At 27.9% G+C, this 14,126-nt stretch overlaps 1 protein-coding gene across 3 annotated transcripts in view; it reads right to left on the bottom strand.

Annotated features, from left to right (window-relative positions):
- Positions 1-14,126, bottom strand: part of LOC129963440 (elongation of very long chain fatty acids protein AAEL008004-like) — a 69,843-nt gene that overhangs the window by 39,565 nt on the left and 16,152 nt on the right. Inside the window, exon 1 of one of the 3 annotated variants that reach the window (XM_056077805.1) lies at positions 4,043-4,747. The exons of the other annotated variants lie outside the window; for them this stretch is intronic. The gene's annotated coding sequence lies outside the window, so the exon portion shown is untranslated. Of the gene's footprint in view, positions 1-4,042; positions 4,748-14,126 lie in introns of those variants that run through there. 3 annotated transcript variants of the gene reach the window in all.

Genomic DNA, 14,126 nt, shown 5'->3' with positions numbered 1-14,126 from the left:
TTAGATCAAACTGCACATGGTGTGCAAATTTGATTAAAATCGGTTAAGTAGTTTAGGAGTCCATCGCGGACAAACAACGTGACACGTAATTTATATATATTAAGATTAAAAAAACAAATAATTTTTAAATTGTCTTTTTTTTTCTATTATCATGAAGTCAATCACAGCTATCATGAAGTCAATGGAAACAGTTTGTAGCTTTGATGATTTCATGCTTTTAAAAGCTAAATATGATGAAAAACAAAACAAAGATAAGATAAAATTCAAGCCCATCAAATATTTTTTTTAAAAAAAGGTAGATCATAAAAAAAAATTATTAAAAGAAAGATTATTAAAATAGCAATAAATGTTTATAATGTGGATTTTTATAATGCATGTTGTAAAATAACTACAAAAAAATTCAAATGGATATAAAAAGCAAAATATCTACGGTATCAAATAACATTAAAAATCCAAAAAAGATATTTTGGGAATAAGTTGTCAAATTTAGGAGAGTAAACTATGTTATTAAGTAAGTTAGTAAGTTATATGTTCTTAACTGAAATATATTATTCAAGTGAGATAATACAAAAATAATCTTCTAAAAAATCCTCCATAACAAGAAATGAAAATAAAAAGGAAAAAAACATATATTTTTAATAAGATACATATGCTTAAAAGTACATTTTTGTCAAATTACATTTAAAAAAATGTGCTTTTATTATTCGAATATCGGAGATGGTAAAGTTTCTCGGCTGCAAGTAGAATTCAAATGAGCTTTAAATAGTTATTGAGATTAACTTGTTAACTTCATTCTTAGAACATGACAAGAGCATAAAGTTCATTCTTCACTCCCAACATAGAAAAATGTTTATACCATGTGTAAATATAAGATATCTACTTTAAATTACTATATATAAGAAAATGTAGTATTATCAGGTAAAATGAAATATCCTAATATCTTTTATGAAATCTATTGCATTTAAAAGTTTATTTGTGTAATTTACTACTCTTCCACATAAAAAAACAAACATATTTTTTGAATTCTGCATTGTGACAGAAGTAACAACAGATTAAAACTGGTCATTTCCGTATCTTTAAAGCACAAAAAAAAAATATCTACTACTTGAACAGCTGTATATTTATGAAAGAAAAAAAAATCTGTTATTCACTTTTCCTTGTATGGAGCAAAACAAATAAGTTCTAAAGCAAGTTTTAAATTGTATCTTTATTTTAAAAAGCAATATTAGAAGAAAAAAAAGTTTGAGAATTCTGTTTATGCCGGAAACAAATAAATTATTTATTGGGATAAAAATAGAGAAATGTAACTTTGACCACACACATCAAGAATTCCTTTTAAGATCACATCATCTACAAGAATTCCTTTTAAGACGGATTAGGGGTTGGTCTACGATGTTACTGATAATTGACTTAATATGATTATGGTGCTCCTGATAGTTTGTTTTGTTGATGGGAAAAACAATATCCGTCCTTCTGATTTCTTCTTTTTTATGTTTTATGCTTGTCCTAAAAGTCTAGCCCATTCCTTAAATGATTGATTAAAATTAATGAATTATCAAATTTGTTTCTTATTTGGTCTTCTTAAATATCACCCTTTGGCGACCAGATGAATCGCCAAGATTAATGGCTGTTAAAAATTTCAATTAAATTTTTTGAGTAACTATATCTTAATAGCTTTTTCAGCAAAATGTTTTTAAACTTCAGAATTTGATAGGAATATAACAATATTAATTTAGAAGCCTTATATTGCTCTATTCCTTATCGTTCGCATTTCACTTATTTTCTATCTATATATTTATGCATCCAATTATATCATAAAAAAAGCAGCAGTGTTTAAAAATGGTATCACTATAATTTTTTTTAATTATTATTGCTTGGTTCTGAAGTTAAACCTTATTTATATGTACACAAAATTTCAATCATTTTATTAAAAGCATACCTTACACTGAAATCTATTCAAAATAGAAAAGTAAACCGAATCTTTGTATCTTTATAGTAAACAATGAAAAAATAGCCAGGTTGTTTATATCAATATTAACAGGAATCATGAAAAGAATTTGAGTTTCACTTCAGTAGTGAAATATATTGTCGGAAAATATGCTTAAATTTTTTTAAAAAAAAAACTTAGTTATAGAAAATAAATGTAAATTAACTAGAGAAATATTTTTAAAATTAAAATTAAAAATTATGTATCAAAAAATTAATATCATTGAAAAGATAATTTTTTGAATTATAAGATGATAAAAAATCGTTTTTGTTCTGTAATATTTTCAGAAGTAATCGCAAGAAAAAATTAAAATTTCGCTTAATTTCTTATAAATTAAAATTTAAAAAAATTTTTCGATGTGCACATTTCCATCCTCTAAAATATAGAGGGTATTTACACAATTTTAGAATGATTTTGATAGAAAACATTTTTTTAAAAAGTAATTATTTTGGAATAAAAATTTCTGGAAACAGCTTATTATTTTAAATGAGAAATATCGTCTGCTGCTTTTAAATTTATTCTTCATTCAAAATGTGGTTTGTCAACAAACTGTGGATTTAAGGACTTTATTCTGCGCTTTCCGAAAAGAAATATTCTTATTCCGTAATTCAAAAACGTTGTTCCATGGTATTAGAATTTTTTAAGTGCAAAATCAGAAACATTATTAATTGGGGAAGGACAACCCGTCAATCGTTACTTCTACAGAGAAAGAAGATTTCAAATGATTGCCTGGAAATGGTACGTACTATTTCAAAAATTTCTAAAGTAAAAATATCTTTTAACAAGAGAAAAATCTGTTGATGCAGAGATTCCATAGCGAATTCTTTAAACACATATGTAGCAACAATAAATAAAATAATAATTTAGGAATTACCTTTTAAAAACGATAAAAAATGTAATATTTATCAGCTTTTGTCGAAGCTTATGACTTAGCCCATAACAGTTTGTGCAACCCAGTATGAGAACTATTTAAAGGGATGGTTGGGTTGGTTGATTGGTTTCTTGGGATTATTGGCACAAAAGCAATTTTTGGCCAGAAAAAAAACCTCATAAGTTCTTTACAAATTTAATGATGTCTTACAATTCAGATTCATAATTCAAATTTCTAAATGTAAAGAAGCTTAAGATCTTAGCGAAGAATAATTTAACGTTCTAAAAAAATACTTAATAATAAAGAAATACTTCTAAAATTTGCTTTAGAGGAGGGTTAATTTAATTAATGTCAGTCTTGTATAGAAAAAAACTCTGTGAGAATTACCAAAAAAAAAAAAAATTAAAAGTCTTATGCAGAACAAATCTTCTTCTGAAAGTACATTTACATTCTAAAAACTTTGTGAAGAAAGTTAAAAACAAAATCCATCCTAAAGCTTTTGGAAATGAATAGAAATTGACGAATTTGCATAAAAATCAGAAATCTAAAACAAAAGATTGGATTTGTTTTCAATTATCTCTCTCTTTATCTTTGTCCTTTTCTGTACTACTTTAAAAAAAACATAAGATTAAATGAAAAAACCCAAAAAAAATCTGAACTTTCATTTCTTTTAATATATTTGTTTTTGTCCTGAATTTTTTTTTCTTTTCCCTTTTAATGTTTTTAAATGATAAATACGACATTTTACGAATATAAATTTCCAGTGAAGTTAATTCGTATTCATAAAATAGAAAATTTGATCAGTTGTATTATCAGTTTGTAATCCTCTGAGAAATTTGCAAAAAAAAAAAAAAAAAAAAAACGACCGCGATGACATAGAGCATTCTGATACTAAAAGATGTGCATAATCTTTGTTTGTAATACATTTTTGGGATTAGGTCAGTCTGTGAATGCAGTTACTCAAACTCTTTGAGCTAGATGAAAGAAACTTCAGTATGAGGTATTTATACTAAATTTATAGATTTCTTACAAATTTTCAACGAAATCTATTTGAAGGAACTTTCTTTGTCTGTTCTAATGTAAGTGAACATGGTTATTACAAAGCAAAAAGAATTAAAAGAATAAAATTTCATTCACATATTTAGTTTTTAAAATATAGATACTTATTAAAATTTAAACCAAACCTGTCAAAGGATTGACCATCTGCCAGTTTGTCCTTTCGCATGCGTGCAAACGTGATGGCTTAAATCAATGGAATTCTGTACATGATCTTGTGAATACAACTGTAGTTCTATGCCAAATTTTGAATCTAATCGGTATTAAAAAGGAATTCTAATGCGTACTCAATTATATTACTGAAGCATAAAATACTTTGAAAAAAATGTACACTCATGGCTTTTATTGTCTTGCTCAAGGTCCACAATTTTTATGAAGAAAGAGGAAATAACACCTTTCTGAAGAAATATGCAAGAAAGTTTTGAGAAGACCATTCGCACTGCTTTTATCTGTCTTTACCACAAAATATTGCTTTTTTTTAACTGGATGAACACAATCCGAATAATAATTCAATAAGCATTCAAATGATTGCGCAAATGATCTTGTTCCAATTAAAAATAAATTGTTCGATGTACTCAATCAGATATAGAGATAAACACTGAGAGGTTTTATCAATCGGTAAGAACTGGAAACTATCACCACTTATTTCAGTCTTTCACAGAAAGTAAAAAGTTAGCCGTGAAGGTCACCCGCTTGTCATTGCATTGTTCCTGGGGTTTTCCGAGCTGCCGAAATTCTGTCATTAATACAGATTCCCTTTTAATTAGAAACTAGAATGAAGCAGGGACGTTTCAATGTGCGCCTTGATGGAGAGCCTTTCGGTTCGTGCTATTCCATTGTCATTCTTTCATCTGGCCATACTCATAGAAGAACTTGATTCTGTACAAGGAAGAAAAATGTAGTACACTTGCAATGACGTTACATTTCTTCAGATTGCAATACCAAAGGAAATATATTGGCACGTACTCTTTTGTCGCATAAAGAAGTCCACAGTAAATATTGACAAAAATTAAGATCCTAATCCTATTTTGCCTTTAAAGGGTTTCCATGGCATAGCATATATAAGTATATACAGTAGACTCCCGATTATCCGCGCTTGACGCACAATGTTTTTTTTTTTTTTTTGACTGATTTCTTCAAAAAGGAGCCGTTTTACAGTTATGCTTTTGTAATTACATAATACATTACAGTATTAAAACAGTACATATGTATTAATTTTTCTGTGTATCCTTGACGCCTCTCGTAAGTACAAAGCACTTTTCTGTTTTCATTAACAAAATGCATTTTAGGTTAGTTTTGAGTGATATACTAAAATATTAAGCGTTAGTTAAACATTTCCTGCTGTTTATTTTACGTTTTATTGCACATAAAACGATTTTTCAAAGTTGGAATGACTGTTTTCTTTTTTGCTATACCCGTTTTCAGCTTTTTTCGGATTATCCGCGATTTTTGTTATCCGCGGCGGCCGCGCCACCCAATTCCGTGGATAATCGGGAGTGTACTGTACATGTATGACGCAGCATATTTGTATATATTGGAAAAGTTTATTATTTTTTGCAATACAGTAAATAGTAAACACCAAACGTGGGAAATCATATGGAAGGAAGGAAAATTATCTAACTATTTCGAAAATGCACATCTTTTCTTTGGAAAAATACTTTGTGATTTTGAAATGTTTAATGCAGAGGAATATTTAGGAATCCACCTCATTTTATAAAAAATATAAAAAAAGCATGATTTGATTTAAAATACGAAAACGAAAAATGTATCAAGAAATCCAATAAATATCGAAAAAATGCTACAAAAATTTTTTTCATTTTTTTAAAAAAATTTAATGTTATCCTCTTTTGTTTAGGAGTCTGAGTACCTTCATGCATTATTTTGGGAAAAAAATCCTGATGCTTTTAATTTGTATCAATTAAATTTATCAAAATGAATAGTGTTTTTTTAATTAAAAATTGCCTAATTTCAAAGAAGGAAAAAAATGTTATCAGCTGATCAAAAAATTGTTTCAAATGTTTTTTCTGAATGAAAATATCACAGAATTAGGAAGAAAAAAAAACGTTACTGTAATTATGAAAATAACATATATAAAATGAATAATAAATATTATAAGATATAATAATTTTATATACAATTGCAGTTTAAGTGAAATAAATTTAAATAAATTCTCCAAAATAAATTTAAATTTTAATAATTGATGCTACATTAACTTAAAAATACTCTTCCGTCCCTGCTTCGGGAAGATATAAAGTTTTTCTCTTATCTCCCTTCAATACGGCACAGCTCTCAAAAAACATACCACGAACTCAATAACCGAAAATGCAACAGTTTTCTTGTTTAGTTTTGGATCAATTCTTCAAAATTCGAAAATCATTGCCCTTTGATTTCATTTGCAATTTTGGAAAGAACTCTCTATCGGGTGTTGCGAGTTCAAATAAATAGGGTGGGTACTTAAGAGCGGAAATAGTGTCCTTGGGATTGTACTTTTAAGCCAGTAATGACCAAAAATGCGGAAGTAAAGATATATATATAGCAAAGACTTTTCGTTCATTTTCAAGAAGTTTCCTTTGGATAGTGTCTCGTGATGAAGAAGAATTTTCAAGCATTGTTCCTCATTCAAAATTTGGCTGTGTTGGAGGGATTAAATGGAGCTCATGTAAATAAATAATAGGTAATGATCACTCCAAAATTCTCTCGCATTTTCTTATACTCTCTTTCTGACCTTGCTGCCTAACGATTTGGGCAATAATGGACCTCGGATAAGGCCATGAACATAAGATCATGAGAGCTTAGATTTTCATTTTCAAAGCTCCTCAAATGAGCGTTTTGGACTTTGGAGTATAGCGAAGAAAACTGAATATGCATTTTGGACGCACCCTCCCCCCTTTTTCTCTAACCTATTGAAACTGAAATTCAACAAATAATTACAATTTTTGATACAGTATCACATGTCAATTATTTCATTATCCAAGTCGCTACATTTTTAAATTATCAAATTTACATGTGTGCGAATGTACATACCAACACATGTTCTATTCTCTTGTAGATTTAATTAAAAATTTGTGGCAAATATACATTTTAAAGGCTAAATTTGCATCTTCTAAATATTATCTTGCTAGGTTTTTACATTATATAGTTTTGTAGTTACTCACTTAAACTCCCACAGACTAACTTCCTTTGTATAGATTCCGTTTAAAATTTAATAAAAATCTACAAATCGGGTGTAAAGGTCATATGCCAAATTTCATTCATCAATCTTAACGCATTTTTTAAGTCTTTCTTTTCAACATAGAGATAGATAGATGTCTCGAGCTCGAATTTTGTGGCGATTATAAAACTTTCGCTTTGTATACGCGAAATATAAAAATGCACCCAATATCATCTTCCTGGTGGTTTTTTTCAAGCAAAGCCTTTGCTTCAGGGAAATGCAATAAACATGCAAAAATTTAAATAAAGGTTAGAACCGTAGAATTTCGGCTCTAATTAGAAAGATTGTTGAAACGTCATAATGAAATATTGTTTTTCATTATGAAGCACAAAATTAAAGGTTAAAAATAACTCTCACAAAATTGAGAAGACTTTACTACCAGAAAATTAAAACTTGAATAAGCACTTTTCATCTTACTGAGTCGAGATTTCGCTATCGATTTCTTTGAGTTACATAAAAAATCATACCATCATCATTATGGTAACTTGATAAAATGCGATCGCATTACAAGAAATCTATTCAAATTCTAAACAGAAAAAAGCCAATTTTAGCATTATGATTTTATTTAAAGCAAAGCTAAATCAGCAGGCTTTTTTAAAGCAACTTTACGACAAGAAATAGCTTAAGAAATGGAAATGGAAATCTACGAAAATAAGCTTTAAGAAGTAGAAGTAAAGCTATCGACATTTTTTTATCATGACCTTGATAGATAAGAAGTAAAAAATTTGATGATTCAGTTGGACAGCAAAAATGTTTTAAAAATTATTTTTTCTTCATATAGGCTTACTGCATGAGAAATATTTGATGGAATTTATTAATATTAAATTCTATACTACTTCTTTAAAAACCATGGAAATAACAGAGAGTGCGAATATATTATCATGAATACCAAATGCTCATCCCAAATTTCTATCAATAATTTATAACAAATTATTAACAATATTTATACAAAAGAAATAACTTTATATAGTGTCTAAGGAAAAAAATCAGTGTTGTTTTATCAAGGGCATTGGTTATAATTGCTTTATTTCATAATTAATTTTAAAATTAAATATATTCCTTTTTTTGATAATTTCTTGTAATAATAAAACAATTTTTTTATAATTTTAGAGATTTTTTTTTAAATTGGATTATGCAAGGCATTTTTTTTTTTCATTTTCCTTTGGTAATTCATGTATAAATTTCATCAATTTTTTCATTCTCTTTTCAAAAATCAATAAATACTCAGGAATATATTATATAAAATATAAGAACTTCTTTATTTATTATAGCAATATAGATTTTTTCAATATTAATCTTCTTCTAATGAACTTGTTTTGAATATAAACATTTTTCAGCAAAACAGAAGTGGAAAATTCCTTTCCGTTTTTGTTTTATTAAAGTTAAAAAAAGTTTGTGTCTCTCGGAAAAATTTTAAGATGTTTTTTGTCTTTGAGAAAATTAGCTCCTCTCATCAATTTGGCCAGATGCTTTTGAAAAATTTTGTTGATTATACACAAGATATAATTACACATTTCATAATTTCACACTCTGATGTGAGTTTGCGGGAATTATGACGTTATTTAATTTGGATTTTAAAACTTTTCAAAAAGTAAAAAGTTTTCTACTCTGATATAGAAAAAAAAGTTTCAAGCAATTTCCTTTATTCAAACCACTTATACAGACAGATCTAATAGACAGTTTAGTTTAGTTATATTAACTTACAATTTTGAAGTAATAACACAAAAGTCAAGTTCTAATCGCGTAAGATCTTTTCATGTAAATTAGTGACAAATAGAACATTTCTGAAATCCATATGATAAGCAGTTCATGTAGAAACGAATTGCAACATCCAATTTAATATTTTCCCAAAATATAATCTGAATAACTGCGTGTTCCGCTGTGACTTATAGCACTTTACAAGCCCGCTGATAGTTATTTGTCAGCGGTTTAAACCAAGTGAGCGTCTCTTGCTTTTTACAGTAGCGTCGACTAGGGTTAAGAGTACGACATAGCTACTCACGCATCACAACCCTTTTTACTGGGCGCACTTCATTCATGAATTTCACTCACTCATCCATAGATCGTAATTTAGACCTGAGTCAGAGAACGATCACCTCTGAACCAGTACCCCCAGTGGTATTACTCTCGACATGGAGGACTTTGCGACAACGACTGATTTATACGTGCGCCAGCCACCACACACATGGAAAGTCTTCGGCCGTTGGGGTTCGAACACACAACCTAAGAGATGCGAGTCCAACGCCCTACCAACTATACTATCCCGGCTTTAGCACATAGAAACAAATTGCAACATCCAGTTAAATATTTTCTCAAAATATCAATATATAATTTGAATTACTGTATTGTAAACAATTAAGAGGATACCATACGTTTCATCACTCAAATTAATTTATAAAAAATTATTGGAAGATTTATGATACAAATATACTGAAAAAATATTTTTTTTCATTTTTTTTTTTTTTTTTTTGCAGTTACAAGTTTTTAAATTAATATGATAATTTTTTTCGCAAACTAGGCTTAATTAACTGTTATAAATGAAACAAACAGGTTATTAATAATAATAATATGGCAATTGAACTCATGAGGTACTTAACTGTATTACAGGGTTTGTAAGCTTTGGATTAACTGGATTTCTTCAAGGACACCTATACTCGATGGCAAATTTAGGAATTTTGTTGCAGCAAGCAGCACACATTATAAGGCTCCACTTTTAATAACTGATCAATTCATTTTCACACCTCAATGAAATTTTAATTTAATCAACATAAAATGATATCTTATTTCCTTATATATGTTTTTATTTATCATTTTTTACTATATATTTATGCATGAAAGAAAAATTGATTAAAATAATAAAATTAGTGAAGCATTAACCATAATTATCAATTAAAGGTTTCCTTACTTACAAACAAAAGCATCAAATTATTACAAAAGATTATAAAGAAAATAATAAAATCCAGGCGCAAATATAGCATTAAAAATTATTACTTAACAAGTACAATTAAAAGAAATATAACATAAATATTTTAAATGTGTATTTAATATTGCGTTATAAATAAATAATTCATTTTACTTTAATCTATTTAATAATTTTTTTTATTTATTCTGTGTGAATACACATTACGTTTCATTCATGGATATTCATTTCAATAATTCATAATTTTGTATTGCTTATAAATTTAAATATTGACAACTTGATAATAACATTCTAATCAACCTGTCTGTGGTCCTTCTCAGGCTCTAGGCGCAGTGCCTAACTTTTGCTTAAGTCCGAAATACAACAGTGCCTGTTCTAAAGTAACATTTTCAGCCAATGGCTCCAAAGATTTTTAAAAAAAATGAAGAATGGTGATTCCAGTAGAAGGTGGCACGTCTATGTTCCTATAGCGAAATAGAGGTTTATCTAGATGAGTCATTCAACAACCGTCACTTCATTGGATTTCTTTTTATAAGTATATATGAAGCACAACGTTTATAAATCGTTACCTATGGTGAGTTCATCAAAAGTGAACATAGCCAACGACCTTACAGAATGATCAGGAATGAAGTACTGATAGCTCATTTTCAAAATAAGAACTAACAAAACTTTTGGCATTAGATAACGGAGAATCGGAATGAAAAAAATTAATTCTAATTTTTACCACTGGGAACAAAAATGGTGCCATAGTTTGAATATTATTAGAATAAAATAAACAAACACTAAGTAAGCTAATGTCTTTTCAAAGCTGACGTGCTGAACATTTTAAAGAAAAAAAGAATTTTGAGTAATTCCATTATTTATTTATTTTTGACATTTTATTGAATTTTTCATTCATCCGCAATTCCTTTGTTAACTTTATAAATTAGAGCTTACTTTTTACAGCTTAGCTTCTTCCAATTCCTAATTTAGTTTTAAAATTTGTTCGATGTGTTTCTTTAGAATATGGTTAAATTATCCACAGTAACAGAGCACATAAGCCTTGTCAAGCGACTGCACAATCAAAAATCTCAAGAGTTAACATCAGAAGAACAAAGATTTGTATTATACATTTGTAAAAATAAAAAAAGGTAAATGTCAAAAAAGAAAATAACCAAATTTGTTACATTTTTTTATATATATGTCTAAATATCTAGTAAATATTGAGGTGCTATATTCCCTTAAATTTTTCTTTATGTGATCTTGCAGAATTTTTCTAATGCATTCTGATAAGAGTTTTTTTTTTAAATTCATTTTTGTTTGTCCAAAAATTTCTACTTTCAGGATAAATTTTGAGGATACTCACCGTTTGAAACCTTCCTTGGCATAAACTTGCCAAATAATGAAAAACTTAAAAATATATAAACACAGAAGGAAGATAAATATATCTTAGGAAATCAGGAAATATTTAACTTTTCTGTATTATTATTCAGTGTTAATTCCTTCTAAAACTACAATAATTCGAATTCAATTTTTAAAGCTTTTTTTAATTTCTTTTTTAGTTATTTTCATGTTATTATTATTATTAATTTCCCTTTAAAATATCCATTTAATTAAATTAATGCATCTTTTTATTATTAATCGAAAACCTTTTGACTTAAGCGTTGGAAGTTTAAATCTTAGTCAGGCAATAAAACTAACATTTGAAGTGTAACTCTTCTCCAAATTTTCATATTTGCAAGAAAGTGGTAGACCTTAATAGATTAAATGCTCGTTAATCCCATGCTTGTTAATCCCATGTAGGTAGATCTTTGACATAAGTGACCATCAAATTTGTGTTTCTTTAATGCAGAAACTCAGGCTCTGCCACCAATATATCACTATACATCTGTAGATTTTCAGAATTTTCTTAATTCTTCTTAATTTCCGAAGAAACATTCCAGAGCTAAATTCTAAACTTTATTTTCAGGATGCTAGTTCAATTACTGAAATAAACAATAATGAAAATTTAAAGGGCAATTTTTATATCGTTTGACTAAAAGAGGAAATTTTTAATTCGAAGTTTCTTATGTTGCTTTCAAAATGTAAAACTACTGCAGAATACCATTTAATGTTGGTATTCATATCAGAGATGGAATAGTGCTTTCATTTATAAATTGAGTTTACATCTTTAATAACTCATAATGAAATTTTTTTAGTATTCATAGTGAATTTTTCTACTGAAGTGAACTATATTTTTAATGCAATACATTCGCTTACAAACTGTAAATAGTATTCCAGAAATAAAAGGTAATCTCTTTACAAAAAGGTGCATTTTAAAAAAAAAACATTTTTAAAAGATAAGTATTAGAAAAGTATTTAAAAGATATAGTATTAGTAAAATACTCACCCTAAAAAGTGCTACTACTAAAACTTTAGAGTAGCAATTTTGGGATATGGTTTGAAAGTTTCAGTAATTATTTTCTTGCAAAATTAATACAGAAATAAAACACCGGAAAAAAATCATAAACGAGAAAAAAACATCATTTTAAATGGAAGAAAGAAAGAGATTTTCTAACAGAAAATTTCCCTGCTAGCTCAGTGTCTAGACGCTTAAAAGATAAAATAATATAAACATTTGAGGAAAAGGCTGATAATTAAAAATTCGATACTTAAATTTACGCATTCCTGACTTATTTGGTTCTCACTTAAGATAGTCTTTTCTTTTTTTGAAAAAGAAAATCTGGATATACTACGTAACCTGTAAAGATTAGTTCATTTTTATTTGAATATTTTGATCAATTATATAAATAACCATTGCTCAAATGATTTACACATAATAAAAGGTGCTATAAATATTATGAAAAGAAACAGGGGCTGTATATATACTCTCGGTCTAATAGGTTAGAAGTATTTAAATTCATAGTAATGCAGTCGGAAATTTTACTAGAATTTAAGGTTTACACGAAATCATTATATTAGTTTTTACCCAAATGTATGCAATATGCTTTATGTAAATAAATCCATTCCAATCTATTGGTTAATGAACTAATCCTGATGCAATATTGAATTTTATTTTCTGTATTTTTTTTTCTATTTGTGGAAGCATCAGTGTAAAAAATGAAAACAAGCTACCTTCATCTTGACACATTATTTAATAACACAACACTGTTTCAAATTAAATTTGCATAAAAAATGATTATTTTGATTGATGAGTTATGCCTATAATGGTAAGTGCTGAAATTAAATGTCGTATGAAATTGTTGTAAACTGTCTAATTTTTGAAGCTGGAATTGCTGACATATTTTGTGATGCTTCACAGAAATTATAAGCGATCAAGGATTATTTCTTCAGTTTCCATATGTAATAAAAATCGGTGTATTAAAATGGTTTGGCTAAAGAGCTTGTCAAAGCTTTCTTCATAGGGATTGTAAAATGAAATAGTATTTTTTGAAATGCCTCTTGGGAAAGGAGAGATGTGATGGGCGGATAATTGTGATAGCATTGATAACGTATCATGAACTTTAACACTTTCAACGTTACTGACGAAATATCTCGTCTTTCAGATACTTCCAATTACAGGTTTCTGTAAGATAAAATTTGTCTCTTATGCCAGTTTAGATCGGTTGAACTTTCTAATACATATCTGAAGAATGCCTTTACTTTTTTCATTTATTTTTTATATAAAACATGTCAACAGCCGGAAGAATTGATATTTGTCTTTTCATGGAGTCGGTAGCATTCAAGGTGTTAAATTCCATAAAATAAAAATTGGTGAAACAGGCCTATGGTTAGCTCCGGGGGTGACAGATTCCTTGGTTATTATTATTATTTGGTCCAATTATCTTAGATAATAGATGTATTCAGATGTTTTGTGTAATGTTTTCCAAAAGCAGCAACATAAAATTGCACAATATATATAGGGTTAGCAAGAAATAAGTTACCCACTCCAGAGGGCTCTAAAATGCATTCTATTGGTCAAAATGAGATAAAATTTGAACCACAGATTATAGAGATGATGCGCTTTACATTTATTAAATTAAAAAAAAAAATTGTACAAAAATTAAGCGTTAGGTGGCTTTGTAATACACATAAAACCATTTGATATGGTTTATAATTGTTA

The sequence above is a fragment of the Argiope bruennichi genome, chromosome 3, assembly GCF_947563725.1.
Source record: "Argiope bruennichi chromosome 3, qqArgBrue1.1, whole genome shotgun sequence".
NCBI lineage: Eukaryota > Metazoa > Arthropoda > Arachnida > Araneae > Araneidae > Argiope > Argiope bruennichi.
This window is presented reverse-complemented; position numbering and strand designations above follow the sequence as displayed.